General features: G+C 49.1%; 1 pseudogene across 1 annotated transcript; it reads left to right on the top strand.

Moving 5' to 3' along the window:
- Positions 1-4,953: 4,953 nt before the first annotated feature.
- LOC103251451 lies at positions 4,954-5,641 on the top strand (annotated as a pseudogene). The gene has a single exon (XR_002481472.1). The product of XR_002481472.1 is annotated as a steroid receptor RNA activator 1 pseudogene (transcript).
- The last annotated feature ends 1,470 nt before the right edge of the window (positions 5,642-7,111 follow it).

Here is a 7,111-nt window from a genome sequence, read left to right on the forward strand (position 1 = left end):
GGATGGAGGGGTGCTGGTTCAGAGCGGCCTGCTTGTTCATGCTCCCGTGGCCCCTCCCCCGCTCTCCCGTCCCCTCATCAAACCACCTAGGCTAGGATGCACCCAGGATTTCTACCCAGGGCTCTCCTCTGGCTTTGAGGTGTCAAAAGAGCCTAATTCAGATTTCCCATCCTTATGACACTCACAGAGCCTGCCTCTCCCTCCCTCCTTCTCCCGGTCTCTGCTCCTCTCTCTCTCTTACCTTTGGTGAACTTACTATGTGCAAAGCTCTGTGGTCGTGTCAGACCCACGGCCTGAATCCGTGAGGGTGGGCCTGTCAGTAACCACACCACAAGAATGCAAAATAAGGTAAAGAGATCAAGCAGTGCATTGTGGGAGCTCATGGGGGTTGTGGGGGGGAGGGAACAACAGTGAGTGCAGGTGGGTGGGAGCCTCATGGAAGTTTTCCTGGAGTGGTGGCATTGAACTGATGGGCAGAGAAGAGGGCATTTGTGTGTAGATAGTGTGGGCAGCTCCCCAGTGTGGAAAGACCAGAGGACTTTTCCATCTTGGACAGTGAGCTTCTGGGCAGATCCTGGATCCCCCAAGCTACCCGAGAGGAGGACCACTTGCTTTTTGTTTTCATTCCAATTGGTCATAGACTGATAATATTATAAAATATAATGTCAAGGAGTGACTAGGAAAATAAAACAAGACATATAAGGTACAAGTATCAATTTTTTATTGTTGCATTCAAGAGATATAAAATCATGGTGTCAAGTGACTTGGTTGCTAACGGACCTTGACCCTGGTTGGTCACAAGGGGGCTGTAGAGGGGCCAGATGGGTGGCTCACACCTTGAGCATCATGGCCCTAGGCAGAGTTTTCCAGCTGCAGGTCACGATCTTAGCTGGGTGGGAAATTAATGGAGTAGGTTGTGACCAGCATTTCAAAAGCATGAAGTAGAATCCAATAGAAAACGGAGTGCCTGGGGTGTTGTCAGGGAAGTGTGGTTCTGTGAAACGTTCCCCTCAAGCCTTCCACACCTGTGGGTGGCGGCGCTGGGCTGGGGCTGAGCTGCATTACTGTGGGTCATGGCTGGGTGCCCTCCCACAGGGCTGCAGGGCCTGACTCTCTCTCTGCAGCTCTTGTCCCCAGCCCAGCTCCGCCGCCATCCCTGAGAGTCTGGGTTTTTTTGACCTCCTCCTCTGCTGCCTCTGGTTCTGGGGTGGTGGTCCGGCTCACCACACCGTGGCCCTTCCGCTTTCCCACTTCTCTTTTCAGGACAGTCCTCCTCCTCCCTTGCCCCTGGCAGAAGCCCCCTTCCTCCTGTGTCATCAGTGCCCAACTGCCGTGCTGGGCCTGGGTCAGCCCCGAGACACAGAACAGAGGGTCCCTGCCCTGGAGAAAGGAGCCGCAGTGCTGGGGAGTCAGAGACTGGGATGCACAATGCAGGATGTATGTGATAGGAAGGGACCCACGCCTAGCCCAGGGTCCTCCCTCCAGGCTGGTGGGGAGACTTGGCTCCCAGTGGGGCCCACAGTGGGGGAAACCGTGTCATCCCATCCAGGGCCCCTGCTGGGCTGAGGTCTCTTCTTTGTGTGTGTGTGTGTGTGTGTGTGTGTGTGTGTGTGTGTGTGTGTGTGTGTATTGGAGTCTCACTCTGTCGCCCAGGCTGGACCGCAGTGGCACACTCATCACCACCGCAGCCTCGACCTGCTGGGCTCAGGCGATCCTTCCACCTTAGCCTTCCAAGTAGCTGGAACTACAGGCACACACCACCATGCCTGGATAATTTTTTGATATATTGTAGAGATGAGGTCTCGCCAAGTTGCCCAGGTTGATCTTGAACCTGTGGGCTCAGACAATCCTCTCACCTCGGCCTCCCAAAGTGCTGGGATTATAGGTGTGAACTACTATGCTTGGCCCTGGGGTCTCCACTTTTGGGGCTCCCACTCTGTGGACACTCCCACTCTATTGAACCAATTCTCTGCAAATGAACCTCTGGATTGCTTTCACTTGTTTTTGGAATTGTAAATAATTATAAACAATGCTGCAATGAACCTCTCCTCCAGCACAGCCGAGCTACTGGTTCCCAGAGGTGTCCTCCCCTCACCTCTTGGTTCCATGTTTTTATCCTCACATGGTCTGTGTTCCTCCTGTGTCTCGTGGTTGATTGGGACTCATGTCATGAAGTTCAACATGAGCTGGAGGTTTGGAAATGTGATCTCCTTCCTCCTTGGGTCACGTACCCTCCTTGCTGATGACGACTCATTTGGTTTCTTTCAGATTTCCCAAACACCCAACTGGATCACCAGGACCCACTGACTGCAAGTCATAGAGACCCCAGTTCAAAATGGTTTTGACAATGCAGGAAGTTTTTATTTAGTAAGAAAAGTCCCATGGTACCTTGACTCGAGGGAGGGTGATCAAGTGGATCTACCACAGATCAAGGACCCAGGTTCTGTTGGTCTTTCTGCTCTGCTGTCCTCAGGATGTCAATTGGTTCCGTGTCCCTAATGTCTGTAAGATGGTTGCTGAAGTTCCAGACCTTACATCTAGACATGATATGCCTGGAGGCTGAAGAGGGGCCAGCTTTTTCTGTGGGTCTATTTTATTTTTGAATTGGAGTCTCACTCTGTCGCCCAGGCTGGAGTGCAGTGGCACACTCATGGCCACCCCAGCGCCGACCTGCCCCAGGTGATCCTTCTGCCTCAGTCTTCCAAGTAGCCGGAACTACAGGCACGAGCTACCACGCCCGGCTAATTTTTGATTTATTGTAGAGACGAGGTCTTGCCAAGTTGCCCGGGCTGGTCTCGAACCCACAGGCTCAGGCAAACCACTCACCTTGGCCTCCCAAAGTGCTGGGATTACAGGCTGAGCCACGGAGCCCGGCCTGTGGATCTATTTTTAAGACCAAGAAAATTTTCCCTGAAGTTCCCTGAGCAAACTTGCTCTTGGTTATTATCAGTCAAAGGTAGGCCACATGCTCATATTTTGGTTAACTCTTGCTTGGGTGGAGAATGAAGCTCCCCTGACTGGTGAGGTATGCAGCTGTGTGGCAAAGGGCTGGGTTTTAAAGAAGGGAAGGGCTATGGGGACAGAGCAGACAACCTCCAGTGTCTGCCCTGCAGGCTGGTAGAGAAAGTCTCCCCAAGAGGAGGACTGCGTTTCTACATTTCTCAGCCAGCTGGGCCTGTGACTTCTACACTGGAAACTCAGTTGGACTCTTGATTCTTTTTTTTTTTTGAGTTGGAGTCTCACTCAGTCGCCCAGATTGGAGTGCAGTGGACGCTCCTGGCCACCGCAGCCTCGACCTGCTGGGCTCCGGCGATCCTTCTGCCTCAGCCTTCCAAGTAGCTGGAACTACAGGCGTGTGCTACCACGCCCGACTGATTTTTTGATTTATCGTAGAGATGAGGTCTCGCCAAGTTGCCCAGGCGGGTCTCGAACCCGCAGGCTCAGGCAATCCACTCACCTCAGCCTCCCAAGGCGTGGGATTACAGGTTGAGCCACTGAGCCCCGGCTTGGACTCTGATTCTATTAGAAGTCACTTGCTGACTGGATGAGGTAGGGTTCATCTCTCAAGGGAGTTTGTTGCAATGTAGGAGGGTGAGAGTAAGGTTAGGGCATAGGACTTGAGAGCGAAGGCGGAATTTGCCAAAACTAGACAGGAGACTCAAGCACTCCAGCCCTTCCCTCCGAGGGAAGGAGTCAGGAGGGACTTACAAGAGACCCTGCTTGGGCTGGGTTGGATGCAGGGGATGGACTGAGGTCAGCTTTGAACTGGGCTTTCCCTAGTGGTAGGGCCAACTCAGTGTCAAGGACGGGGGGACCAAGGAGCAGGAGGTGCAGAAGTGAGGGAGGCACTTATCCCGACCAGGGTCCCCTAACCTTTCTGCTGACCCTCAGTTGGGTCTCGTCCTTCCTGTCTCACAGAGGACAGGAAGGAGAGAAGGAGCGCAGTGAGTCAGGAGCTTACCTGGGGCAAAAGAAAAACACAGGAAGTGACTCAAGGCCTGTAGGGTAGACAGGTGGCCAGCAGTGCTCTGGGATGGACCCTGGGGGAGTTGCTTGAGGGCGAGGGTCCCCTCCCCAGAGGCTGCGGGTGCACGCCATCCTGGTTATTTCTGCCAACCATGTTTCCCACAAATACTTCCCCTCCTCACCACAGCAGGCCGGCGGCCCACTCACCCACAAACCCTGTCGCCAGCTGTTGCAATTCCTGACTCTGGTCCACCCCCTGCATCCGGGAGGCCTCGGCACCTCTGACCCTGGACAGTGGGTCAGCCCCTTCCCTTGCTTGTCTCCCTCGGCCTGAAGGGAGAGACGTCAGAGGCACTAGAACATGGGGTCTTCTGAGCAAGGTAACTGCCTCTGGGCAGGCATGTACCACAGGGTGGAGGATCTGGGCCCAGGCGGAGTGACAGGTGTAATGGTAGAGGGGGTATGAGCCCCAAACTGTGCGCATCAGAGAGGCCTTTGTCCTGCCCACTGGAGGTCGGAGTTTGAGGCCAGGGCCCCAGTCAGCAGTAAAGTGAGATTTTGCCTTCCTTTACTGCTGTATTCATGTTCCATGCTTCCTCGGGGACCTCTACACAATTAAAACATATTGTTTTACATTGTATTTTACAAATGTAAGTTATATGTAAGTTTAACAGCTTGTTTTTTTTCACTTATTATCTTGTACATGTTTCCATAACAGCATATATAGAAAGCTCCCTTATTCTTTTTAATAGCAGCAGAATATTTCACTCTGTGAACGTACTATTATTTATTTAACCAGTTTCCTATAAATGAAGCTGTGGTTTGTTTTCCTTTTTAAACATTGTAAACAATGCTGCAATGAACATCTTTGTGCATATATTTTTGGGCACTTGCATAAATAATTTTGCAGGACAAAATTCTAGAAGTTTGACTGCTAGGTCAAAGAGTATGAACATTTCAAACATAGTCGATAATACCTAATTGCTGATGGCGGAGCTCTACGTGACACTGGGCAACAAGGAGCGTGGCTGGAACTACCCGCCACAGTTCTCTTACGAATTGCAGACCCAGGCCTGCAGACCCAAGTGCACTCCGCTCACCAAGAGGGTCGCCGTGCCCCAGGATGGATACCCTAGAGTCCCCACCTCAGAGACTTCCCCTGCCCCCGCCATGAGGCCTCCACTTTCTTCAAGTAAGGCTCCCAGGCCCCCACCTGTGCGCATTTGTCCTGCCTCTGGTGTGGAGTCCACAAGTTTCCCAGTCATCAAATCTGAGGCTGTGATGGAGGATGTGCTGAGACCTTTGGAACAGGCATTGGAGGACTGCCGTGGTCACACGAAGAAGCAAGTACTTGATGACATCAGCCGGCGCCTGGCACTGCTGCAGGAACAATGGGCTGGAGGGAAGTTGTCAATGCTTGTAAAGAAAAGGATGGCTCTACTACTGGTACAAGAACTTTCAAGCCACCCGTGGGATGCAGCAGATGACATTCACCGCTCACTCGTGGTTGACCTTGTGACTGAGGTCAGTCAGTGGATTGTGGGAGTCAAAAGATTAATTGCGAAAGAAGGAGTCTGTTTTCAGAGGAGGAAGCCCATGAAATGAATTCTGCGGCTGCAGCTGAGGAGAACCAAACCATACCAGGTTTTCAACAGGCTCCATGATCCTGTGGGTTCCCCAGGCCCATCTGACGCTATCTGCTGTGTCTTGGTGTGGGAGGCTTTCTCTCACTTGGCTCCTTCTTACCACCAGAGAGACTGTCCCACTGGGTCTGAACCTGCTCTGTGGGTAAAGGTCCCCCTAGGCCCCAGGAAAGTCACAATGTTACCCATTAACATATGCATTTCAATAAAAACAACTCAGTGGTGGACGTTGGTTGGGAGGAATGAGCCCTTCCTATGTCAAAACTAAAACAAAAACCAAAAACAAAACCTAATTGCTTTCCAGATATACTCATTTTCATTCCGTAAGCATTGTGAGACTGCCTGTGTAGCCACATCTTCCACAGCACTATGTTTTATTAATCTTCTCAGTCTTTGCCAGTCTGATAAGTGAAAAATAAATCTTGTTTTAATTTGCACTTAAAATGATGAGTGAGATTGAATATTGTGCTTATTTTTATTAGCCAGTTGTGAATGACCTGTTCATATGCTTTACCTATATTTTTCCATTAGATTGTTTGGTCATTTCCTTATTGCTTTAAGAAAACATGTCTTTTTTATGAATTAGAAAAGTTGGCATTTGCCATATATCTTGTGAGTGTTTTTCTCTTATTTTGTCCTTGTTTATGGCACTTTTTCCTTTAATTTCTATGTAGGTACATTTAGTAATCTTCTTTGGTATAACTTCTGTTTTTTTTTCCATGACTAGAAAAATCACTATTCCAGGTTCATAAAAACATTTACATGTATTTCCTTATGACATTTCTATGGCTTTATTTTTTTTTATGCTTTCCTTTCTTTAAATATTTAATCCTGTTGAAATTTATTTCCGTGTGAGGAGTGACGTAGAGAATCCAGATTTATTTATTTTTGATCCAAATATCTGACTAGTGTCTCATTTATTGAATTGAATTCTCATGTTTATTTGAGTCTATTTAAAATTTCTTTACAACAACCTGCCTGTAGGCACCAGTCCCATACTAATTTAGTTATTGTAGCTGTATAATATTTTATAGTGCTATTTCCTTGTTAGTTTATTTATTTTTTCTCCAAGAGTTTTCTGATTATTCTTTTATATTTATTTTTCCAGATGAATTTGTAGTTATTTTGTCAAATTATTCCCAAAAAGCAGCTGACGTTTGCACAGAAGTATACTGAATTTATAGTTTATGGTGACACTGACATGCTTACGATATTATTGACTTTTTTTGTTTTTGAGTTGGAGTCTCACTCTGTCACCTAGGCTTGAGTGCAGCGGCACACTCACAGCCACCCCTGCGTCAACCTGCTGGCTCCCCTGATCCTTCTGCCTCAGCCTTCCAAGTAGCCAGAATTACAGGCATGTGTTACCATGCCCAGCTAATTTTTGATTTATTGTAGAGACAAGGTCTAGCCAAATTGCCCTGGCTGGTTTTGAACCCGTGGGCTCAGGCAATCCCCTCGCCTCAGCCAATATTATTGACTTTTTGCCAAGAACAAGGTCT

The sequence above is a fragment of the Carlito syrichta genome, unplaced genomic scaffold (genome assembly GCF_000164805.1).
Source record: "Carlito syrichta isolate Samal-C Ts95f unplaced genomic scaffold, Tarsius_syrichta-2.0.1 Scaffold142933, whole genome shotgun sequence".
NCBI lineage: Eukaryota > Metazoa > Chordata > Mammalia > Primates > Tarsiidae > Carlito > Carlito syrichta.